Here is a 27,159-nt window from a genome sequence, read left to right on the forward strand (position 1 = left end):
TTTTTTAAATGAGTAGAAGGTGATATCAAGATATGAAAGGGACCCAGCCCAAAAAGTTTGGACCTTGAAAAGCACTGTTCAAACTACTGATGTGAACTCTTCAAAATGCATTTTCAAGGTTTACCATCTGCCAGTCAGTGGTCCACTCAATATTTCATAGTATTTGTTGTATATTGTTCAAAAGGACTCTAACTCTCGACACAAATACATCAATCTGGAAGCTAGTTTGTGATACCGTCTCAGACATAGATAGGGCATAAAGCCTTCCATCTGAGATTTGATAAAACTACTAAATCAAGGAACTGGAGTCTCAGAGGAAAAAAATTCTTCCATCTGAACCCACTCTCGGACAAAGGCAAAGCAGACTCAGCAGTGGGAAATGGAAACAGAAGAGGGTTTCCAGTAAGGACTGGTTACAAGCATAAACAATCCTGGAGTCTTCAGTCTCCATTTTAATACTGCTACCAACAGATTCAAATCTGTACATATGACAAAGTGGGGAAAATGTCTCAAAAAACGTTTTAGAAAAAGAACACACTGACTAAGGATTACTTCTACAGTTAACCTGGATAAAAATAAATGGATTTGGTGTCACACTTACAAAAGAAAAGCATACACTGTTAATACAGTTTTGATGTCTCCCAACAAAAAGGCACAAAGATGGAAAACAAGGGAGACATTTTACAAACTACCCAAGATTGAGACAAATAAGCAAGAATCAAAATGGTCAAGTTAGTAGATATGCATCAACAAAGCCACTGGTTTTGAATTTGGCAATTTGTGTTTCTGGCTGAGTGCTGTAGGGTATGTGTTGGCATCCTAGCTGGCCTTATTCTATTACTTCCATGTTCATATACTAATCAGCATAAACAAAAGCAACCTATCTATAAGCTTAAAGAAATGGGAGCTAGAATCTTACTGCTAAGCTTTCTAAAGTAACTGATATTTAGAACAACACATCATGTTCTTTAAACATAACAGAAGCATAAATTTCATTTAGAAAAGCTGTATTTATGTAGTCCCAATAACCAGGAAGGATTTTAATTATGAAATATTACATTCTGACCACACCAAAAGTTCAAAACAAACAGTCAGAGGAATATATTCAGGAAGGTTTAGTCACAACATGTGCACAGTTAAGACTGTGTTCTCATAAAGGTTTTTCTCCAAACAAGGAAGTTCAGTTGAGTTACTCTTCCATTAGTATGAAAAATATTTGATATTAATTACCAGTTATTTGTTTAAAAATTATGGAGGAAAAAAGTAAGCTAATTTGTTAAATTTTGGAATGAAGCACCTGAATTTCAATATGCCCTAAACATTTTAGATTATAATATCTAAGTGATGCCTTGCTGAGCAAATCATATTCTATTGTTGGTTCAATTCTGAAATCTACGTTGAACTTCCCATGCCTATCAAACATTCCCTAATACAGAAGACTGTGCTAAAGAGCACTGAGATTCTGCCCATTGTCCCCACTCCCTGGTCTCATAATTCTTGCATGTCTTCCAAGACAAAGAAAATTCTTTTTTCAACACTGAACTTTGTAGTAACTTTCTCTCAGGCCGTCCTCTCAATAAAGTTCACAATCGTTTAAATTAGTGTTTCTCAAGCTGTGTGTCACGACCCTTTAGGAAGCCAAATGATGGTTTTTACGGGAGTCACCTAAGACTATCTGAAAACACAGATATTTACATCATGATTCATGAGGAATTGTGTTGAAGGGTTGGAGCATCAGGAAGGTTGAGAAAACTGCTTTAATTTCTTTTTAATCACGATATCTATAATATTGAATCAAAACCAAACTTCAGTTTTTGGTGTTTGTGGTAAAAGTGAAGCAGGTGTATGTCTCCTTGGTATTGTTTCACCTGTTCAGAGCTTTTAATTAGCCCTGAATGTAAGCAACTGCTGTGTCATATATTGGAGCCTGTGTTTCAGGGTACTAGGCTATTGATGGAATGCTCTGGTTGGTTTTTTTTGTTTGTTTGTTTTGTTTTGTTTTGTTTTGTTGTTTTTCTTCAAAGGGGGCTTTCTTATTATGCCAGGGAATGATTGATATGTCTGTAAGCAACTGACTACTACAAATGCTTTAACAGATTCACAGTTTGATGCATTTGGCTCATCTCCTCATCCTCTGCCAGAACCAGGTCATAATCAGGAAGGGCCACAGAGGAGATAATTGTGCTCACCCCCTCAGATTATTCTGGGTCTTGTTCACCTATATCAAACATTTGGAAGTGCAGCTCTCTGAGGATTAAATGTGTCTCCACAATGCTTGAAGTTTTCACTCTTGTCAGAAAATGTCTTGCTGAGTGAGAATACAACTAGTGTAGGGTATTCTATCTGAAATACGGAGGTCATATGAAGTTGATAGTCCATGAGTCGCCTGAACTACGATTGCACACAGTCTCACCATAAAATTGTATGTTGTGCTCTCAGATAAGCACTGTGAAACCAGGAATGATAAGCACACAGGCTTATCTCTGTAGGGGCAGCAGAAGCCAATCTCTGGGCAAAGATATGGAGGCGGGTTTTCTGGGTTCCAGAGAGGAAGAGAAGGGGACTGAGAGGATTGGTGTTGGACCAGGTGGTGAATCGAATAGGTAGCTGCAGACATGTAGGTCTCTTGAGGCCAAGGAGGATGGGGAAGGATATTCTTTGCCCAGCCTTTGAGTTATCTGGTCAGTTTTAAAATATAAAAGTCTCTAGTGTTTTCCTTCCACAGGGCTAAAGGGAGCTTGGTGAGATGGCCATTGCTAGCTCCCGGCCAGAGAACAAAGACCAGAGAGTCTTGGCAAAGCTAGCCCTGGGAGCACTGGGCAAGGAGCAAGGAGAGACTAGTGTGGGAGCTGAGTGAGACAGGGTTGGTCGTTGGCGACTTGGTGGAACTAGCCACGAGAGGTTGAAAGAGCTCAGGTGGAGGGCTCAAGAAAGAGCAAGCATTAAAATTATTTGAAACATGTCTCTTTAAGGGAAGAGATGTATATAACTGTTTTTCACCCAGAAGTTTGCCAATAGTCGTAGTTAATAAATAATCTGGTCACTTTTGCTACCTATAATCCAAGCCATACCCAAATCCCCCAAACTATTATATTTATATCCAAGAGTCACTCTCCCAAGACTTTTATTTTGAGCACTGTTCCTCAGGCATTAGTACCCATCGTTTAGGGAATATCACATGTACTTTGTAGCTTGATGACTACTACATTGTCTGTATGACTGAGACCACACCAGATCCTCCCCTAGGACCTTAAATTGCTTAAGTTTTATTGTATGCATGGGATTGAAATCATTTTACCAGGGAACTTTTTTTTCCAAGACTGTGCGGTAGTTAGATTTAAAAAAAATAAAAAAACAACAACAAAAAAAAAAAACCAAAAAACCAATAACTACCTGATGTCAGACTCTAGAAGTTCAAACCAGCAGTGCCTAATTCATACTGAGCTACATTTCCTCCTTGCTTCCTGCAGATCATTCCTCTGCCAGCTGTAGTGTTTTTAGGGATTCCCACACCTGTCATCCTGCCTGCTAGTTCTGGTTCTTTCCTCAACACTGCCCAATAAAACAATTAACTGCTGGGCATCATCTGGTCTGGAAGATTCCCAAACCAGTCTTTAACTACCCATGCCTGTTAAGACTGCATAGTATTGCTGTAGATGGACATTTTTATTTGGCTTACAGGCTTCTTCTGAACCACTATCCTCATGAGTGATTTTTATCTGTTACACAATGGTTTCCCCAGGCCCTCCAGCAATACCCAGCAATATCTTCACTCCTTTGGCCACTTTTTCCACACCCTTCCTCAAGTTGAAGTTAACCACATCGCTCTGCTCTACTAGCCAGGCACCTTGTTCTTAGCCAATATGCAGACCATGGTCACAGAAGGAGAGGAGCCCTACCCAGGTCGTTCACACAGAATGAGAAGGGTAACTCTGCCTACTGAAACAGTGTATTCCTCCAGTAATTATTTTATAAAAGAAAATTCTGAAAGACAATGCAGGAACAAGAGCTTTTCATTACTAGAAAACCGTTTATATTCATCGAAAACCTTCTGTGTGTCATGTGTCTCCTCATGGTTAATCTTCTTCCGTTCCTATTATAAATTCTACTGATCACACAAAAGATACTGACTAGCAAAAGGAACTGGAAGCAACTAAGGAACGTAGAAAGTGAGAGAAAGAGTCTACGCCAGGGAAAACACACTGATTGGTTATCTGACACTAAATGATCAGCCCTAAAAATATATATACACATAAGTAAGAGTGTACAGATTGAGTAGTTGCATTTATATATTTTGGCTATATGAATATAAGAGAGGCCATAAATTTGAAAGATAGCAGGGGTCTTACATGAGAGGATTCAAGAAAAGAAACAGTGAACAGAAATGATGCAATTATATTATAATCTCAATTTTTTCATTTATAAAAGTGCCTCGCCAGAATGCAGAGATAAGAGAGTCCAAGATGATGGGCCTATTATTGTTCTTGGATAAAGAACAGTGGCAGAAAGATGTGCTCCTGAAGTCAAAATATCAGGCTGAGAAAAGATTCTGAAGCAAAGAGAGCATTGGGTCATGAGAATCTTCCAGAGACTTTCAGATAGAAGACACAAGCAAGTGAAGAATAAGACAGAAACTAAACTTAAAGGGTTCTGTAAGCCACATGTAGAATAATGGCCTGTGTCTCGAAGAACTCAATGAACTACTGGAATAAATCGGGCAGGTGTGATGAGAGGATGAATTATCATTTCTGTCTCCAGGCTGATTATTATTCCTTGAGTTTTAGAGACTGTTGTATTGAAGACAGGGAGATCAAAGAAGAGAGTTCAAGGAAGAAATGATAAAAGCAGAAAATAATCATTCCCTCATTTCTGTCTATCAGGAACATTTTTTAAAGCATGTGATAAGTCCTGTGAGAGTAAAGAAGGCTACAGATGATGACTGTTAAATAAACAATGAAGAAAACGGAGAATATTTGATGCCTACGAACAAGAGAAGAGAATTTCTGAAAGAGATTTTTGAAGATACGTTGGATCTAACAAGAGCATTACTGCTTCATAGCACAATTACTGCTCCTAAAAGGATTCAGAGGATGACAAAACACAAAGAACCTCAACCTCAAGTGCTAGGCTTTGAAATGCCATGATTCTGTTATTGTTGTAGTAATTGGTTTTGACCCTAGACCCTTAACTAAAAACCATTGTGCACATATTTGTCTTAAAAATAGGAGTCTTTAGCATTTGGAAAATTTACTTGAAACATAAATGCATGTTGAACAATTCAGCAGTGATTAAATAGTGTGGAAGGTATTTGATCTGTCTTTTACAAAATATGGCTCCAGCTGCACATGTAGCAGAGGATTGACTTGTTGGACATCAAAGGGAGGAGAGGCCCTGGGTCCTGAGAAGGCCCAATGCCCCAGTATACGGGAATGCCAGGACATGGAAACAGAAGTGGGTGGATTGGTGAGCAGGGGGCAGGGGGAGGGGAGGAGGCTTTTAGTGGGAGGTGAGGAAACCAGAAACTGGGACAACATTTGAAATATAAATAAAGAATATACCTAATAAAAATGTTTAAAAAAATATCCCATGCTCCAGTAACATGTCTCTGGCTTAGTTTAAAGACTTGCAGATGTTCCTAAGAATTGTATTTTGGAGGGGAGTTGATTATCTGTTTGATCACAGGTAGCAAGACTCCTTAGAGGCCCTCCAGAGAAGTTTGGTTTGATTCAAATTTAGGATGTGACCATAAGAGCTCTATAGTATACACTAATATGAAGTTACAGCAATCATCAAGGGATTAGGCAACATATACATGTATATCAATGTATGCATATCTGTATATATATTAGAAGTTTTCTATAGATCTATTTATAAGTTTAATTTTTTCTCTTTCTCCACATCCTCACCAGTATCTGCTGTCACCTGAGTTTTGACATTAGCTATTCTGACTGGTGACTAAGAATGTTGAACATTTCTTTAGGTGCGTCTTAGCCATTCAGTATTCCTCAGTTGAGAATTCTTTGTTTAGCTCTGTTCCCCATTTTTTTACTAGGGATGAAAGAGTTTATTAGAAGAGTTATTAATGCTGTGGACTCGTAGACAGAGGAGTAATATCATGGTGGCTCTCTGAAAAGAGTTCTGGCCCTGCATGGATAGCATGCAGGGTCTCTGAAGAGAGTCACAGTTCACATGGCAGAAGAGGAAGAGGGAACCACTTCTTGTTGCTTTTTTAGAATAAGGAGATATCTACAGCAGGAGCCTATAGTCTGGTTCTCTGATTGAAGGCAGAAAGCAGGGAAGTGAGCAGGGAACCTGATGTGGCAGTCCTTTGGTGTAGGGAGACTCATTTCCCAGATGAGGTGCTGCTATCAAGATTGCTATTTTCACACAACATCTCAGTCGAGTATCTGCAGAAGGAGGCCTCATCACAGGCTAGATTTGAACATTAACTCCCTACACCCCATCTACCAGGAATCCTTTGCCAGGTCCTACTCTCTACTATTTGGATTTGCAGTCTCCAAAATCTGTAAAATATTAAACCTCCCATTTATATAAGTTTTTCAGCTTTCAGCATTGGTTGCAACAATGGAAAGAAAATTTCAAGCCTTACTGTAAACTCCAAGTTTCACCAGACCAAAAGGTAGAAACATCTATATCTGAATTGGATGTGGTCAAAGCATGCAGATGGCTGATTGTGTTGAACTGGGAATTTTCTTCCATCCTACCTTCATCTGGCTCTGGTTCAAGTTCAAAAGAAGAAAGAGGACTATAGGTTTCTCCTTGTGCACTCTCAGCTCCACAGAGACGCATGACTTCAATACATCTGTAGCCCTGCATACACAGGTGAAGGGTTTAACATCTATTGGATGGAGGCTAAGAGAGCTACAGTCCACTTCTTACGGGCCGAATGAGTTCCTGGACCTGGAGCATGTATTTAGGAAGTGCTTGTTACTCTTTATTTATTAAAAGACAAAGAATGGAGGCTGCTTTATAAGAAGTGAACACTGTACACATTCAGTGAGTGAGTTTTTAAGAAATTACACCATTACTCATTGACTCTGTTCATGACATTTTTCCAAACCTTCTGGAATGATCCTTACAGGAAAATTCCCAACTCTACATAGAGACAAGTGGGTTGGTTCTCCCAGTAGGAGTTCCTTTTTGATTACTGAAACACCTTTCTGTTTAGTTCCTCATTATTTACCCTACTCATGGCTCTACAGTGACTGGCAGTTTCTACAAAGCTAACATCTGAAAACATGCTGGCATGTAAATCAATCTACTGGACAGTTTCTGGGTACTCCCAGAGTGCTCTGAGCACTGTTAGTAGGACTGGATTTGTAGGAAGTTTCTCATCCAATGTGCTGGGAAGGAATCCAGGGCCATCTGCCTGGATCAGGCTGGGAAGCTCAGTGCACATGGGAGTGTCAAATCATGCATACTTTACTGCGTCTTCCAAATAACTCCCCACCATTTCCCAGCTAACCTGTCCAGTACAAGAACTATCACAAAATGCACTGAACATACTGTCAGTGACACTCAGCCTAGGGCCACACTGTGAAAGTGGGTGGGTGGGTAAGGGAACACCTTTAAAGAAGCAGGAGGAGAGCGGATGGGATAGGGAGTTTTGAGGGGGGAAAGTGGGAATGGGGATACCATTTGAAATGTAAATAAAGAAAATATCCAATAAAAATTCAAATCAAATAATAATAATTCTTAATTTTTCTATTGTTTTGTCCTGTATTTGTTATGCTTTGATCAATCACCTACACTAATCAATTATCTAAACAATTTAGTTTTCATGGTGTAGTGGCTACTCCTGGTTGCCAACTTGACTATATCTAGAATAAACTACAGTCAAGAATTGGAAGGCTCACCTATGATCTTAATCTGGAGGCTCAGAGATACAAGTTTCAGACCTGGATCTTGGCACAGAGATCTTGAAACATGGTGGCTATCAATTCCAGAAGACTAAGACAAGGAGATCTCTGAGTTTAAGGTAATCTGGGCCACACCCTCTGCTGGAGACCTACATAAGGACATTGGAAGAAGGAAGAATCACTCTTCCTTAGCCTGCTTGCCTTGTGGGACTGAGCAACTGCTAGATCCATGGACTTCCATCCACTGCTGCTGCTGAGCATTTTTGGGAAGTTAGACTACAAGCTGTAAGTCATTGACAAATTCCCTAACTATATAGAGACTACCGATATGTTCTGTAACTCTAGAGAACCCTAATACACATGTATAGATATTATAGAAAACTATTCTCCAATCCAAATGGACACCATCTTTGGAAGTTTGGTGACACAAAAGATCATAACATCTGGGCTTGTTAACTACTGACATTCCATCATAGAAGAAGGGGATTGGTAAAGCCACAGTACCCTTCTCTGAGTATCCAGCCAAAGCCTCCCTACCTGTTGTGTGCAATTCTACCTTAATTGCATGCAGCCCAAGATCTCTAGGAGGAGCTAGAATATAACATGTTAGGATGAATGAAGGGGGCTCTATCTAAAGGACAATTAAAAAGTCAACACTTTGGCTGGGTGTAGCACTTCCAGGGTAGCTGCAGTGAGGCCATGTCCATATTCCTCTCCATGACCCCTCACTAGTTGCTCTGTAAACAATCTTTTTCTTTTTTTCTTTTCTTTTCTTTTTTTTATTCAATATATTTTTTATTTACATTTCAAATGATTTCCCCCCTTCAGGCCCCCCATTCCGCAAAAGTCATATAAGCCTCCTTTCCCACTTCCCTGTTCTGGTTTTGCTCTATACTGCTACACTGAGTCTTTCCAGAACAAGGGGCCACTCCTCCGTTCTTCTTGTACCTCATTTGATGTGTGGATAATATGTTGGGTATTCCAGTTTTCTAGGCTAATATCCACTTATTAGCGAGTGCATACCATGATTGAGATTTTGAGACTGGGTTACCTCACTTAGTATGATGTTCTCCAGCTCCATCCATTTGCCTAAGAATTTCATGAATTCATTGTTTCTAATAGCTGAATAGTACTCCATTGTGTATATATACAACATTTTTTTGCATCCATTCTTCTGTTGAGGGATACCTAGGTTCTTTCCAGATTCTGGCTATTATAAATAGGGCTGCTATGAACATAGTGGAGCATGTATCCTTATTACATGCTGGGGAACACTCTGGGTATATGCCCAGGAGTGGTATAGCAGGATCTTCCGGAAGTGACATGCCCAGTTTTCTGAGGAACCGCCAGACTGATTTCCAGAGTGGTTGTACCAATTTGCAACCCCACCAGCAGTGGAGGAGTGTTCCTCTTTCTCCACATCTTCGACAATACCTGCTGTCTCCTGAATTTTTAATCTTAGCCAATCTGACTGGTGTAAGGCGAAATCTCAGGGTTATTTTGATTTGCATTTCCCTAATGACTAATGAAGTTGAGCATTTTTTAAGATGCTTCTCAGCCATCCGAAGATCTTCAGATAAGAATTCTTTGTTTAACTCTGTACCCCATTTTTAATAGGGTTATTTGGTTTTCTGGGATCTAACTTCTTGAGTTCTTTGTATATATTGGCTATTAACCCTTTATCTAATGTAGGGTTGATGAAGATCTTTCCCCAATTTGTTGGTTGCCAATTTGTCCTTTTGATGCTGTCCTTTGCCTTACATAAACTTTGTAATTTTCTGAGGTCCCATTTGTCAATTCTTGATCTTAGAGCATACGCTATTGGTGATCTGTTCAGGAATTTTCCCCCTGTACCGATGTCCTCAAGGGTCTTCCCGGTTTCTTTTCTATTAGCTTCAGAGTGTCTGGCTTTATGTGGATGCCCTTGATCCATTTGGATTTGAGCTTAGTACAAGGAGACAAGGATGGATCAATTCTCATTCTTCTGCATGCTGACCTCCAGTTGAACCAGCACCATTTGTTGAAAGGCTATCTTTTTTCCATTGGATGTTTTCAGCCCCTTTATCGAGGATCAAGTGGCTATAGGTGTGTGGGTTCATTTCTGGATCTTCAATCCTGTTCCATTGACCCACCTGCCTGTCACTGTACCAATACCATGCAGTTTTTAACACTATTGCTCTGTAGTATTGCTTGAGGTCAGGGATACGGATTCTCCCAGAATTTCTTTTGTCGTTGAGAATAGTTTTAGCTATCCTCTGTTTTTCATTTCAGATGAATTTGAGAATTGCTCTTTCTAACTCTATGAAGAATTGAATTGGGATTTTGATGGGTATTGTGTTGAATCTGTATATTGCGTTTGGCAAAATGGCCATTTTAACTGTATTAATCCTGCCGATCCATGAGCATGGGAGGTTTTTCCATTTTTTGAGGTTTTCTTCCATTTCCTTCTTCAGAGTCTTGAAGTTCTTGTCATACAGATCTTTCACATGTTTGGTAAGAGTCACCCCAAGATACTTTATACTGTTTGTGGCTATTGTGAAGGGTGTCATTTCCCTGATTTCTTTCTCAGCCTGCTTATCCTTTGAGCATAGGAAGGCCACTGATTTGCTTGAGTTGATTTTATAACCTGCCACTTTGCTGAAGTTATCAGCTGTAGGAGTTCTCTAGTGTAGTTTTTTGGGTCACTTAGGTAGATTATCATATCATCTGCAAATAATGATAGTTTGACTTCTTCCTTTCCAATTTGTATTCCTTTGACCTCCTTATGTTGTCTAATTGCCTGAGCTAGTACTTCAAGTACAATATTGAAAAGATAAGGAGAAAGGGGGTAGCCCTGTCTAGTTCCTGATTTTAGTGGGATTGCTTCAAGTTTCTCTCCATTTAGTTTGATGCTGGCTACCGGTTTGCTGTATATTGCTTTTACTATGTTTAGGTATGGGCCTTGAATTCCTGTTCTTTCCAAGATTTTAAGCATGAAAGGATGCTGAATTTTGTCAAATGCTCTTTCAGCATCTAATGAAATGACCATGTGGTTTTTTTCTTTGAGTTTGTCTATGAAGTGGATTGCATTGATAAATTTCTGTATATTGAACCAACACTGCATCCCTGGGATAAAGCCTACTTGATCATGGTGGATGATCATTTATCTGTGTTCTTGGATTCAGTTGGCAAGAATTTTATTGAGTATTTTCGCATCAAAGTTCATAAGGGAAATTGGTCTGAAGTTCTCTTTCTTTGTTGGATCTTTGTGTGGTTTTTGGTATCAACGTAATTGTGGCTTCCTAGAAGGAATTGGGTAGTGCTGGTCTGTCTGGTGACCAATTATGTGGTCAATTTTGGAGAAGGTACCATGAGGTGCTGAGACAAAGTTATATTCTTTTGCTTTAGGGTGAAATGTTCTATAAATATCAGTCAAATCCAATTGGTCCAAAGCTTCAATTAGTTTTACTGTGTCCCTGTTTAGTTTCCGTTTTCCTGATCGGTCCATTGAGGAGAGTGGACTGTTGACGTCACTCACAATTATTGTGTTAGGTGCAATGTGTGCTTTGAGCTTTAGTAAAGTTTCTTTTACGAGTGAGGTGCCCTTGCATTTGGCGCATAGATGTTCAGAATTGAAAGTTATTCTTGGTGGATTTTTCCTTTGACCAGCAAGAAGTGTCCTTTCGTGTCTCTTTTGATGACTTTAGGTTGAAAGTCATTTTTATCTGATATTAGAATGGCTACTCCAGCTCGTTTCCTGAGACCATTGGCTTGTAAAATTGTCTTCCACCTTTTACTCTAAGGTAGTTTTTGTCTTTGACACTGAGGCATGTTTCCTGTATGCAGCAAAATGTAGGGTCCTGTTTCCTTATCCAGTCTGTTAGTCTATGTCTTTTTATTGGGGAATTGAGTCCATTGATGTTAAGAGATATTAAGGAATAGTGATTATTACTTCCTGTCATTTTTGATGTTAATTTTATATTTGAGTGGTTATCTTCTTTTGGGTTTGATGGAAGAAGGTAACTATTTTGCTTTTTCCAGGGTGAAGTTTCCCTACTTGTATTGGTGTTTTCAACCTATTATTCTTTGCAGAGCTGGGTTTGTGGAAAGATATTGTATAAATTTGGTTTTGTTATGGAATATCTTGGTTTCTCCATCTATGGTGATTGAGAGTTTTGCTGGGTATAGTAGTTTTGGCTGACATTTGTGTTCTCTTAGAGTCTGCATGAGATCTGCCCAGGATCTTCCAGCTTTCATGGTCTCTGCTGAGAAGTCTGGTGTGATTCTGATAGGTCTTCCTTTATATCTTACTTGGCCTTTTTCTCTTGCTGCCTTTAATATTCTTTCTTTGTTTAGTACATTTGGGGTTTTGATTATTATGTGACAGGAGGTATTTCTGCTCAGGTTCATTCTGTTTGGAGTTCTGTAGGCTTCTTGTATATTCATGGGCATCTCTGGGCATCTCTCTCTTTAAGCTGGGAAAGTTTTCTTCCATAATTTTGTTGAAGATATTTACTGGCCCTTTCAGTTGTAAATCTTCACTCTCATCTATACCTATAATCCTTCTGTTTGGTCTTCTCATTGTGTCCTGGATTTCCTGAATGTTCTGGGATACAAGCTTTTTGCATTTTGCATTTTCTTTGACTGTTGAGTCAATGGTTTCTATGGTATCTTCAGCATCTGAGATTCTTTCTTCCATCTCTTGTATTCTGTTATTGATTTTTGAATCTATGGCCCCTGATTTCTTCCCAAGGTTTTCTATCTCCAAAGTTGTCTCTCTTTGTGATTTCTTAGTTGTTTCTACTTCTGTTTTTAGATCCAGGATGGTTTTGCTCAGTTCCTTCATTTGTTTGTTTGTGTTTTTCTTTACTTCTTTAAGAGATTTTTGTGTTTCCTCTTTCATGACTTCTGCCATTTGACTCACTTTTCCTCCATTTCTTTGAGTTTCTTGTGCGTTTCTTCTTTATTGGCTCCTATCTCTTGAGCCTTATTCTCCTGAATTTCTTTAAGTGATGTTGTGTTTCCATTATACGGGTTTCTAGTTTATTCATGTTCCCCTGTATTCCTCTAAGAGATTCATTTATGTCCTTTTTGTGTTCTTCTAGCAGTATCATGACCAGTGATTTTAAATCCAAATCTTGTTTTTCTGGTGTGTTGGTTTATCCAGGACTTGTTATGTTGGAGAGTTTGGTTCAGACGCTGCCATATTGCCTAGATTTCTGTTAGTAGCGTTCCTGCGTTTGCCCTTTGCCATCTTGTTATCTCTGGTGTTAGTTGGTCTTGTCTCTGGCTGGTGTTTGAGCCTCCTGTGAAGCTGTAGGGCTATTTCTGTAACGCTGGATGGCTGGGTTTCCCCTGTCACAGATTGCTGATGTGCTGTCCTCCTCTTGGGTGTAGTTGGAGCCCTGGTGTGTCCTGCCCTAAGCAATGTTATGCTTGGGTTGTCTCTGTGGACTGAACCTTGTACTGCCTGTCTGCTCTGTCAGAGAGTGAGTATGGCAGCGGGTATCCCTCAGGGCACTGGCCCCATGCCTGGCTGGCACACAGAGGAACAGCTGTTCTCTCAGTTCCTAGGTGCAGTAGGCAGCCCACAGCTCCATTGTCTGTGTCCCCTGAGGTCTTACACTGGGGATAGCTCAGTACCTGCAGTGTCCTGTCTGGTCTGGCTGGGGACAAAGATTGCAACTCCGCCTTCTCTGCAGGGCAGAATACCTGCTTCTGGCAGCCCACAGAGGCACTGCTGTTCTCCCAGTTCCCAGGTGCAGGCAGTAGCCCGCAGGTCCCACACTCGGGCTAGCTCCGTACCTGGGGTGGCCTGTCTCATCTGGCTGGCCTCTGTAAACAATCTTAATAAACTCATTGCTTTCCCAGGTGAACTTTGTTTGAATCAAACTTTGGTTTATTATTGTAACCTTATGATGAGATTGTATAGATATTGCCTAGTCCCCTCCATCATCACCATCACCAGAGGAAATTCTCACAACAGAACCTTAATAAATACATTCCGGGACTCAAGAGATGACTTAGTGCAAACTACTCTTGTAGAATATTGAAGTTTGTTTCACAGAACACATGTCAGGTGGCTCACAGCTGCCTATAGAACTCTGGCTCCAGCAAGGATCCAATGTCTTTGGCCTCCACTGCTACCTACATTCATATGTACAAATGCACACATACACACTTGCTCAAAAATGATTATTAAGATTGTGAAAAGTAATTATCAGTATGACTTTGACATCTTAATCTTAGTGGTCTATGCCAACTAGTTTTATCTCAACTTGACACAAGCTGCAGTTATCTAAGCAGAGGGAACCACAATTAAGAAAATGCCTCCATTAGAACCAGCTGTATGGCAATTTCTTTTTTTTTTAATATATTTTTATTTTTTATATTCTTTGTTTACATTCCAAAAGCTTTCCCCCTTTCCCCCCCCTCCCCTTATGTCCCATAAGTCCTCTTCTCTCCATCCATTCTCCTATCTTTCCCCCTTCATTTTCTCTGTCCTGGTACTCCCCTACAATGCTGGATCAAGTCTTTCCAGGATTAGGGCCCTCTTCTTCCTTCTTCATGGGAATCATTTGACATGCTAATTGTATCTTCAGTATTCAGAGCTTCAGGGCTAATTGATATCCACTTATCAATGATTGCATTCCATGTGTATTCTTTTGTGGTTGCATTACCTCGCTTAGGATGATATTTTCCAGTTCCAACCATTTGAATAAATAATTCATGAATTCATTGTTTTTAATTGCTGAATAGTACTTCATTGTGTATATATACCACATTTTCTGTATCCATTCCTCCACTGAGGGACATCTGGTTTCTTTCCAGCTTCTGGCTATTATAAATAAGGCTGCTACGAACATAGTGGATCATGTGTCCTTATTGCTTGCTGGGGAATCCTCTGGGTATATGCCCAGGAGAGGTATAGCAGGGTCCTCCGGAAGTGTCATGTCCAGTTTTCTTGGGAACCACCAGACTGATTTCCATAGTGGTTGTACCATCTTACAATCCCACCAGCAGAGAAGGAGTGTTCCTTTTTCTCCACATCCTTGCCAATACCTGCTGTCTCCTGAGTTTTAAACCTTAGCCATTCTGACTGATGTGAGGTGAAATCTCAGGGTTGTTTTGATCTGCATTTCTCTAATGACTAATGATGTTGAGCATTTCTTTAGGTGCTTCTCGTCATCCGAATTTCTTCAGGTGAAAATTCTTTGTTTAGATCTGTACCCCATTTTTATAAGGTTATTTGGTTCCCTGGGGTCTAACTTCTTGAGTTCTTTGTATATATTGGATATTAGCCCTCTATCAGATGTAGGGTTGGTGAAGATCTTTTCCCAATTAGTTGGTGGCAATTTCTTAATTAATGATTCATACAGAGAGTCCAGCCCACTGTGGATGGTATCATCCTTGGACTGGTTGTCCTGGGTTCTACAGTAGAGCAGCCTGGAAACGTCATGATGAAAAAAAGCCAGTGAGTACTCCCCTATGGCTATTGCATTTTCTCTTGCCTCCAGAGTCCTGCCTTGTTTCAGTTCCTGCCTTGACTTCATTGGTGATGAACAGTGATAGGGAATTGTAAGCCAAATAAACCCTTTCCTCCCCAAGTTGCTTTGGTCACGGTGTTTCATCACAACAATAGCAACCCTAACAATGACAGTTATATTCTCTCCTCTATCCTGCCCTCCTATTCCCCAATGGGTTATCACTTATGGAATTGTTAGTGAGGTCCTATAGATTCTCAAACATTATAGGCTATTGCCAATGCTCTTGGTAACATTCTGGAACTTGATAATACAACCCTGTTGGTAAGGATATTATACAGTTGAGTCAAACTACTGGAAAAATCAAGCTAGTACTCACATGTAAACTTTATGCCTACTGGGTGTCTTTTATACACTGGAAGATACTGTGTGCTACAGAGGAATAAGGAATAATCAATTTTACCCAGCTGTGAATCCTGAAATTCACAACAGTTGGCTTGGCAGTATATTCCTCGTGATGTAATAGTGGCATGAATTGTCATGAGAGTAACCAACCTTATACCTGCACCATAATAATGAGACATGTCATAATCCCTAGGGGAGAACTTGTTGTTGTTGTTATTAATAAAAGAAGTATTCAAATTAACTAATAATTAATAATACTAATGACTTATAAGTATCACCAGACATTAATATATCTCTAAATAAGTGATTAATTAATATTCTCTTATAAGAGAAGCTTGCATTTGCAGTAGATAGTGACCAAATAGAGCCCCCTTAAGTGGTCAAAGTGCAGAGCACAAGAGACTACAATGTTCAACTTGAAAGAGAACATCTATATCCTACCTCCTCATCCCAAGGTCCAGTGAGCCTAGGAATCGTTGTGGAAGAGGAGTCATAAAGACTATAAGAATCATAAGTGGTGAATGACTACAAGAAAACAAAGTTTTTCTAGACATAGCAGTGCAGTTCCACATGTGAATTCAGAGTAGCTAAGAGAGCATGCATAAGACCTGTGCAAGCTCAAGCCTGAAAAAATTCTCAGCAGGGAGGACGAATGTAGAAGCAAAGCCCCACCTATAGCTAACAAGTTATTTGCAACTGATTGCTGCTGGGAGAGGAAATATCTGTTTTCGATAAGGGTAATGCTCCTAGAGGCTTGCCCGTGCTCTAATGAAGGCTCCACTTCCAACAAAATATGAGTATGGCAAACTTTACTTGATGGGAAGAGAAAGAACACAAACTTGAGTGAGTAGGGAAAGGGTTGTGTCTGGAAAGAGTGGAGGGAAGAGAAAAAATGATCAAACTACAGTGTATAAAATTCTCAAGGTACTAATAAAAACTGCTAGAAAAATTATTGGATAAAAATATAGCATTGGATCATAAAACAGCTAGGATAATTTTCCTGGGTGGCTCAAGCTAATTGAAAAGAGGACTTTAGAGAGACTGAGGGAGTTTTGTGGTCACTAGAATGTATGGATAAGTGTTCTACATGATTTCTTTGACAGTCAACATTTGTCTAGATATTTAACTTTAGTTCCAAAACAGTCTCTTTGTGATAGCCCAGGCAACACATTGCTTGAAATATGTAGTGAAAAAAGAGAAGAAATTTTAATAACTTTAATTAAGCCTGAATAGCTCTTCATACTTATACCCAGTGTGCACATATGTTGAGTTTTACATTATTTCCTTTTCATGAGACCCACCTATTAATTGGAGAACAGATTTTTCTAAATAATTTTTGGCAATTTCACATCATAATGAGTAATTTCTAAACACTAAAGCACTGTATTTTCAGTTGGCCTATGACAAAGCATGCCTAAGTGTGCCTTTGTCCCCAGTAAAATATCACGTGTTTACATCTTTCCTAAGGTAAAAAGAAAAAAAATATTGGATGACTGCCACATGTCTTTGGAACTATGTACCATATATGAAACCATTTTAAAATGCAGTAAAACTATGTAATTGAACATGTAGGTTAGTGAAAAGGTGCACACGTTTTGCAAAAAGCCTGCCCACAAATGAAAAACTTGTTTCTAAACACCAATTCATTGTGGCAAAGAGAGGTTCAAGACTTGTATTTCCTTGATTCATTGTGAAGCCTATTTTTTAGTTTTAGTTTCTATTGCAAAATAATCAGTAGTTCCAGCAAGGGCAGAAGAACTTTAAAAGTGGTCTCGTGCTGCCAGCAGACATCTCAACAATCAATGTGAATGAAGACGTAAACTGACTACAGACCTACCAAGTAACCAAAACAATTAGAAGAGTTTGAGAATAATGGTGATGTGTATATATTCTAACCTTCCATGTGTTAAAGCACCACAGGGGTGAGATCTCAGGTAGAAGAGACTCCAGCTTTTCAGTATCCCTGCTGTCAACTCCTCTAAATGGATGTCAGATCATGACAGGAATTCCATGTGAAGAAAAGGTCCATAGACAAAAAGGCAGGGTAGGACATCTCAGCTGGGTTCTGAGTAGACAAGGCTGGCATATTGTCAGAAGGACCAGGAGACATAAAAGTAATGCACTCCACAGCATTGGGTCTTTTAAGAAACCCTCATTTGCCAAGATATTCACAAGCAGAAATATGTTGGTGATGGCAGTAGCTACCACCCCCAGTGCCTGTAGCAGGGAGCACCCTTAGGACATCTATGCCTGTCAAACTTGGGGTAGAGGCACAAGTGTCACTAATGGAGTGAAGTGAGTGGCTGACACCTCATGTTTTAGACCCCACATTATCATACCAACAAAATCTTTAATGTAATAAATAATGAAGCAAAAATTGGGAAAGAAACCAAATGACTAATCCAAAATATTAATATATAAAAATCATGAAAACACTAGAAAAAAGCAGTGACCATGAATTTCTTTGAGTCATTTTATGAAAGGTAACTAGCATGTTTTCCATGTTAGTATCACTTTCTTTCTCTTAACCCCCATTTCTTATTTTTAGATTAAATTTATTCTTTGAACTACACTTAAAAAGCCATACATGGGATTGTTTTCCTGTTAAGATTAAGCTTCCTGTTAAGAATAATATTAAATTATCAGTATTCATTCTGAGAAATTTATTGTGAGTCCAAAAGGAGATGAGTAAAATCAAATTTGTAGCAAGTATCTTTATCAGCTCAGCCTCTCTCCAATCAGTAAAACTGGGCTTATTAGTTGAACCTTCAGAGACATTGTAATATATAAACATCAATATTGTAGTGAAGACAATTATGTACCATACAATAATGAAACTTCTGAAATAGAAAAATCTGGGAGCCTAGTGAGTAAAGCCATCACAGAGAGCATGAGTTCAAGTAGTAGATTCAAGATTTGTGAAGAGAACTGCACTGTAAATTTTCTATCAGCATCTCAGCCAGCAAAAACAGGTCTCAATGTGCACATGGCCAATAATTATTTGAAAATCATTTTAACATTCCTAGTTATTAGGGAAATGCAAATTAAAATTACTTGAGATACCATTTCAGCCCATTCAACACAACCGTCACCAAGAATTCTGACTGCAGATGTTGGAGAAAACTTAAGAAGATAAGAACCCTTATTCATTGCAGTAGAGGTAAAACTTAATATAGTCATTATGGAAGTCAATTTTTAAGGTCCTTAAAAACATTAAAAATATACTTGCTAAATGATCATGCATTCAACCCATGAGAACTTCATATCCTACTATAGAGATATTTGCATATACATGTCAATCAACAAATGAATAAATAATGAAATGTAGTACCCATATAAATAGAATATTCTTTAGTTATAAAGAAAATATGAAATCTGCAGGGAAATAGATGGACTTAGAATATATAATATTAAGCACAGTGACACAATATCATGAAAAAAGTATCCATTCTCACTCATATGTGGAGTCTAGAATATACTGTATACTTTTTTATATGAAAATCTGTAAATGCGCATATAGAATATCACTTAGAAAGAAAACCAAGACATGCTATTTTGTGATGAAGAAACCCATCCTTGGATTTGATGATGAAGCTGATGATGATGCTGAGGACTGACTGACTGATGATGATGATGATGATGATGATGATGATGATGATTGATGATGATGATGATGATGATGACTGATTCATGATGAGGAGGAGGAGGATGAAGATGCTGCTGCTGATAGTGGTGATGATGATGATGATGATGAGCACTATGATTTAGAGAACTTCCAGAAATCAAACACTTCATCTCCACTTTCTGTAGAAGCTGGATTCTTGAAGGAGAAACTATGTAAGTTTCATGGCAGAATATTTAGCAGTAAAGGGTTTAATCACACACCAACTGCTTCAGATGTGATTGTTGAGTTGAGAAAGTTTGTCTTTCTTCTTCCTTTCTGAGCATGGAAAACACCACTTGCCCTAAGCCTGCCATGGGTCATGCTATCCAGCACAGAGTAAGAGCAGAAGCATCTACGCTGGAATCCAGTGTCTGACTAAAACTCAAGGATTCTTGACTTTCAAAGCCACTGATTTAGATACTTGGCTTCATTCTATCACATTATATTTATGTATTTAATAATGGTCAGAGATTTCCAGAAAGCATCTTTTTATCTTTCTATCTATCTATCTATCTATCTATCTATCTATCTATCTATCTATCATCTGTCTAGCTAGCAATCATCTATAATCATCTATCTATCATCTATCTATCTATCTATCTATCTATCTATCTATCATCTATCTAGCTAAAAATCATCTATCTGTCTGTCTGTCTGTCTGTCTATATACCCATCCTGATTAGTTTTTATTGTCAATTTGATACAAACTAGCATCACCTGGTAGTCCCAAGAAGCTGACATATTTTTATGGAACTTCATATAAATTTCATAATCTCTGAGAACCTCAAATCCTATCTTTGTGAAAATAGGAATAATTCCTCGGTAAACTATTGGATTTTAATTATAAACAACAGCTGTGCTCCAGAGTCCACCCTGTAAGAAGGCCTTTGTCAGCAGTGGCTATCTACTGTGTCTAAGACAACTGTATATTGAGGTTCTTGTAGGTGTCAAGTTCCATAATACCAGTGCTCTGTTTTGTCACCTAACCCTTACATCAACTCTATGAGGTTTCTTAACTTCTGTTTTATGGTTACATAAACTGGGGCTTAGTGAGTCATACCTTGTTCCATAGTTACCCAGACAGTAAACTGTTGTGTTAATATTTAAACCAGATGTTCTGACCCCAGGGTGAGCTCTTCACTCTCATATTGTGCTAGATTTCCTCAAGCTATAAGTCACAGAAAATATATTAAAGTTAATTAGCCCCACCATTATTACTTGACTTCTAGCATTACAATATCATTACTCTTTACTGTTTTTATTATAAATGCAAAATATTTCAGCTATGTTATTCATTAAACAGATTTTCATGAGGTAGCCTGGAAACCTAACTGCAATTTATAATAGTGTTTTGAAATGTGGTCTGAATTTTGAACAACTAACCAAAAAGTAATTTTAAATGGTAATTCCAACTTTGAAAATGTCTGCTCATATTAGCAATATTGGTTTTTAGTTATTTAACTAAAAATATTTAAAAGGTTTTAAGAAACTATTTACCCTTAGCTTTATGTCCTGGGACTAACCTCTACTAACATGGACACAGAGTCTTAGGTATTCACTCTCAGTCTTCACTCTTGTAAACAGGTCTTCAAATTCAACTGTACTCTCTTGAGTTAGAAAAAACAAGCAGAGATTTGTAAATTATGTCTTTATAAATGCAGGACACAGTCAGTCTATCCCTGTGTATAATAATATGTACCCCGAGTCTTCTTTATTCTCATTTCTACATGAAATCTTCAATGGTTTTGAACTTTTAATGTCCTACAAAAGCCGATCTAATGAAGACTTCCTTCCCAGGTGAGCACTACTGTGAGTCATAACTGCAAAAGGCTCTAGTAGAAGGTTTTATGAAGATGTCTTCTTGAAGGGAATTGTGTAACTTCACCATTTTCTTCATTATCTTTTGTTTTTCCACATCCAAGCAGCTTGTTTCAACACATACTCCCATCAACTCAAAACAAGAATGTCCATCAATCACAGGCTGGAAGACAAAATAGACCTTTTCCCCAGATAAACTGTCCATGCTATAGAAACACAAAGATAACTCGGGCTCGTACTCACTGTATCTTTTGGAGCATGTACTCAGATCCTGGGTACAAAAAGACCTCAGTTTGACTTCTAAACTGGTGAATATGAGCTGTGCAACTCTGAGAATTTCAAGGTTTTAACATTACTAAACTGCATGTTTTGCTAGTAAAATGTGGAATTACTATGAGTATTTATACAACCAAATTAAAAATTGAACAAAGCCTAAGGATTAGGAATTTCAAACATGCATGGACATCCCTGACTGCTTTCTTGAGTTCAAATTGAATTATAATTGTGTTTCCACCGTGTCTTAAAGATAGTGATGGAAAGTGATTTACTATAAAAATTATTTGGACTAAGCCAGCAAAAATGGCTCGATGAAGCTGATCTGTTGTTTTGCCACATATTCCCTCTAGGCAACATCTCTAGCTGAGATGACGACAAGGATTAATCTTAGATGACATTTGTTCTCTACTCCAAATACCTCAAACTATATCTGGTCTGTATTTTCCTGTGAATAAATAACAAAAATCTTTAACAGGTTCCCTACCCCCATCACCTCCTCTTACTATGGAGACCAAGCTGGATATAAACCCTCAGAACTCTGCTTTCCTCTGCCTCCCTAGAATTAGGATTAAAGTTGTGCATGACCATGCCCAAGTAAGCAAGTCCTTGGATATGAGTCTTAGTCTTCTTATGGCATCATTACCTACTTTTCTTCTGGTTTCTATGGAATTTCAGAGTAGACTGAAGATAAAGGAAAGAAGATTGGTACCCAGGGCTTGAGTATGGATGGTTAAGAAGCAAGTACATGAAGCAAAAAGGCTGGTATATTCATTTGCCTTTACTGATAAAAAAAAATCAGAGAGATCCATTAAATAAGCCTCTTACCATTTTGAGGTATCATATTAAGTTTCTGCAGGGAGATGTACTGATGGAAAAGAGAACCATTTTGATGGTTAACACTGACTGACAGGCTGACAGAACCCATGATCACTAATCATTTGGAAATCGTCTGTTAAGTTAACTGAGGTGAGAAGACAGCCCCTGCATGTGAGTAGCATGATTTCATAGGCTGGGATCTCAGGCTACATACAAAGGACAAAATGTGCTGAAGACTGCCACTCAACATTCTGTTTCCTCGTTTGTTGCTATGGTGTGACCAGCTGCTTCAAGCTCCTGGTCACATGACTTCCTCATCATGACAGACTGTACCCTTGAACTGAAATAACTTCATTTTCCTGAGCTGAAGTGGTTTGCAGTGCCATAGGAGGAACAACAATATGAGCTACCCAGTACTCCCAGAGCTCCCAGGGCCAAAAACATCAACCAGATAGTACACATGGTGTTACCCATGGCTACAGGTGCATAGGCAGCAGAGGATAGCCTTGTTGGACATCAAAGGGAGGAGAGGCCCCTGGTCCTGGATAGGCTCAGTGCAGCAGTGTAGGGGAATACCAAGACAGGGAAGTCGGAGGGGTTGATTGGGGAACAGGGGGAGGGGAGAGGGCTTATGGGCCTTTCCGGGAAGGGGGATCCAGGAAAGGGGAAATCATTTGAAATGTAAATAAAGAATATATCTAATAAAAAATCCCTCTCCCTTAAGTAGCTTTAGGTCAGGTATTATGTCAGCAATTAGAAAATAGTTCATATGAGTACCTTGAATCCTTGTAGATTTCAGGTAGTATGTCTTCAGTCACTGTGTGCCTAGGACTCCACAAAGAACAGAAACACCAGGTTCAGAGCCAGGAACTCGGCAGAATCTCTCCTGCCCATCCTATGCCATGCCAGTAGAAAAGAAAGCCTTAGTAGACAATTTTATTCTAAACTTACTTCTGGCAAATTATCTCACTTCTATTAGGTAATGTCTTTACTTCAAGAAAAAAAAGTTTCTAAGTGATGCCACTACTTTAATTTTGAAATTTAGTATTACTACTATGCTATTGTGTGTTGTGGATTGCTGTTTGTGTATTGATGCTAATTCTGCTCCCTTAAGAGGGGTTTCCCAATGAGGAGTAGATGATCATCTACTCCAAGTGATTTCAGGTGAAATCTTAATTGTTCAAATAAAGACTAGAGCCTGTGATTGGGTAATGGGAGAAAAACATGGGGCTTGGACTTTCAGAGAAGAAAGAGAAAGGAGGAGGGGAGATGAGGAGATGGAGGAGAGGAAGGAGGATGAAAAAAGAAGTTAGAAGGAAAAATAAAGAAGTAGCACATGACCTGGAGGAACTGCAAGTAGCAAGGGATGTCATAGCTGAGGAATAGAATCATGTTGTGGTATATCTACCCAATCTAGGTGTGCAGTTAATATTAAAATTGAGCTGTGTGTTCTTTGCATAAGCTTATTGGGGTTAGAATTGTGTATGTTTGTACATCATGTTCATGTTTGAGTGAAGTCACGTAAATGCCAAGGTACAGGTGTAGAAGACAGAAAAACCTTCAGAAGTCCACTCTACCCTTCCACCATGGGTTTGGAAACTGAACTCAGATCATCAGGCATATGTTACAAGCATTTGACTCACTGAGCAATCTTGACAGACCCATTACTTTTATTATGTGTTTAATTAAATACTTTTCTCATAATATTTTCTGATTATACTTTTCACCTCCCTCATCTTTTCCCACATCCCCCCACTTCCAAACCTACTCAACTCCACACACCATTGTTCTTTCTTTCTTTCTTTCTTTCTTTCTTTCTTTCTTTCTTTCTTTCTTTCTTTCTTTCTTTCTTTCTTTTTTCTTTCTTTCTTTCTTTCTTTCTTTCTTTTCTTCTTTCTTTTTCATTAGAAAACAAACAGGAAGGCAAAAAAGAACACATATGCATTCACACATACACACATCAAAAATACTAAATCAGAAGTCATAATATACAAGTAAAAGACAAATAAAACAACAAAAAATGCCCATATGAGACAAATCGTCTACAAAAATATCCTTGCGTTTGTTTTGTGCTGGTCAGCTACTTCTGGGCATGGGGACTACCTCTAGGTATGCTTATTATCTCACTCAGGTTCCACTGGAGTTCCTTTTGCAAACAAATGTCAATTGAAGATAGTTTCTTGATTAAGGAGGGGCAATTGTGTCTACCTTTCCCTATTAACAGTGGGACCCTGCCTAGACTGAAGCTGTGAAGGGCCTTTGGCCACAGTCTCTGTGACTATATACATTACTCCTGTTGTTTCTGAAGACACATTCATTTGGTGTCATCCACCCCCTCTGGCTCTTACAATCATTTTGCCTCCTCTTTTGCATAGCTCTCTGGCCCCTTAGGGGAGGGATTTTAGAAGATATCCCATTTAAGAATGAGTATTTCAAAGTCTTTTGCTGTCAACACATGTGCAATTGTGGGTCTCTGGGTTAGTTTCCACCTACTGCAAAGAAAAGCTTCTCTGATGGTGGCTGAGCAGGACACTGATCTATAGATAGATTTAAAGGTTGTTAGGAATCGTTTTTATTGCTGTGTTCCTTTACCAAAACATTAATATCTGGTTTTCTCCAAGGTCCATGCCTATTTAGTCTCAGCCATTTGAGCACTGTCTATCATGGGTTTCATCTCATGTACTGGTCCTTAAATCCAATAAGAAAGTGAGTAGTTACTCCTACAGTGTGTCACTACTGTACCAGCACTTCTTTTTTTTAAAATTTTATTTGATATATTTTTTTATTTACATTTCAAATGCTTTCCCCTTTTCTGGTTCCCTACTCCCCGAAAGTCACATAAGCCCCCTTCCCTCACTCTGTTCTCCCACCCATCCCTTCCCACTTCCCTGTTCTGGTTTTGCTACACTGGGTCTTTCCAGAACTAGGGGCCACTCCTCCGTTCTTCTTGTACCTCATTCGAAGTGTGGATTATGTTTTGCATATTCCAGTTTTCCAAGCTAATATCCACTTATTAATGAGTGCATACCATGATTGATCTTTTGAGACTGGGTTACCTCACTTAGTATGATGCTCTCCAGCTCCATCCATTTGCCTAAGAATTTCATGAATTCATTGTTTCTAATGGCTGAATAGTACTCCATTGTGTAGATACACCACATTTTTTGCATCCATTCTTCTGTTGAGGGATACCTGTGTTCTTTCCAGCTTCTGGCTATTATAAATAGGGCTGCTATAAACATAGTGGAACATATATCCTTATTACATGCTGGGGAATCCTCTGGGTATATGTCCAGGAGTGGTATAGCAGGATCTTTCGGAAGTGACATGCCCAGTTTTCTGAGGGACTGCCAGACTGATTTCCAGAGTGGTTTGTACCAGCACTTCTTGTAGGCAAATTACTATTGTAGATGGCAAGAGTTTCAGACCCTTTACTTTTTAATACAGCAAAAGCCACATGAGAATAAAACTACAAGAAGAAAAGTCTATACATTTAAAAAGTTCAGATCCACATGCAAACGATTTTCTGTTATATCACGTCATACAACCAAGAATCCTAATTGATTATAGTTTTCCATGCCTTCAGTTTGCTTAACTGTTGAGAGCACTTTTGTCTGCTTCTGTGGCAGCCTGCCTGTCAGGCAGAGTCAAGTCAGGCTAGGGTCTGCTGGCAGATTTTCTGGTGTGCTAATGCCTGGAACAATAGAGAGGGTACACTGGAAGCTCAAGGCAAGGGGCTGAATGTTCTTTTAATCTTGGAAGAAGGAACAAAGAGGAATAGGGACACCTCCAGATGGGTACAGATATCAAATGTATGTTAACCATTGTCTCTGCTGGCTTGTGACTCTGTTTTCCATGATACTGTAAAGTATGTATAAATCCTAAAATAATTAAACTCAAGGGTGCTGAAGTAGTGACTGGACAGCCCTCCCAATTTCTAACTTTTGTCTCTGAGTCTTCAGTTTCCATCTTTTCTATAATCCTCACTTCCCTCTGAGAGGACTGCTCCACTTCATACTTGCTGGACCAGTACACTTAACAATATAATTCAACAAAGCAGAAATAAAAGTATTAAGTATTAGCACTCCATTTCCAGGGCCACAACTCTGCCTGCATCCCTGAAGCCTGCTGCTGCCAGAGACAACCAGACATCAGCTACCACCAGAACCAGATCTTATCAGGGTAAGATCCCCTACCCTAATTCCCTGCCAGTTGGCCCCTCTGATCAAACCCAGCTGTGGGAAGCTCCACCCTGCCCCCTCTGCATTCCATTTCCTAACCCACAACTCTGCTTAAATTCTTGAAAGCAGGCTGCAGTTTAGGATAAACAAAAGCCTGCAACCCTCAGGGACCAGGAGCTCTAGCTAAATCCCTGGAGGCTTGGCCCCACCCAAGGCAACCAGTAGCCTGAAGTCATCAGGACCAACCCAGGTCTGCCTGCATCCTTGGAAGCCTGCTGCCAGCAGGAACAACCAAGCCTGACAATGCTAGAGACAACCAGATGACTGAAAGTCAATGTAAAAAACACAGTTAACAAAGGCCAGGGCAATATGGAACCACCAGAACCCAGCTATCCTACTACAGCAAGCCCTGAAGATCCTGACACACCTGAATTGTAAGAAAATGACCTTAAATCTAATCTTATGAAGATAATAGAGGCCTTTAAAGAGAAAATGAATAAGTCCCTTAAAGAAATACAGGAAAAATACAATAAAACAAGTGAAGTAAATGAACAAAACTGTTTAAAACATGAAAATGGAAATAGAAGCAATAAAGAAAACACAAACTGAGGCAATCCTAGAAAGAGAAAACCTAGAAAAGAGAACAGGAACAAGAT

Source organism: Apodemus sylvaticus, chromosome 14 (genome assembly GCF_947179515.1).
Source record: "Apodemus sylvaticus chromosome 14, mApoSyl1.1, whole genome shotgun sequence".
Taxonomy (NCBI): domain Eukaryota; kingdom Metazoa; phylum Chordata; class Mammalia; order Rodentia; family Muridae; genus Apodemus; species Apodemus sylvaticus.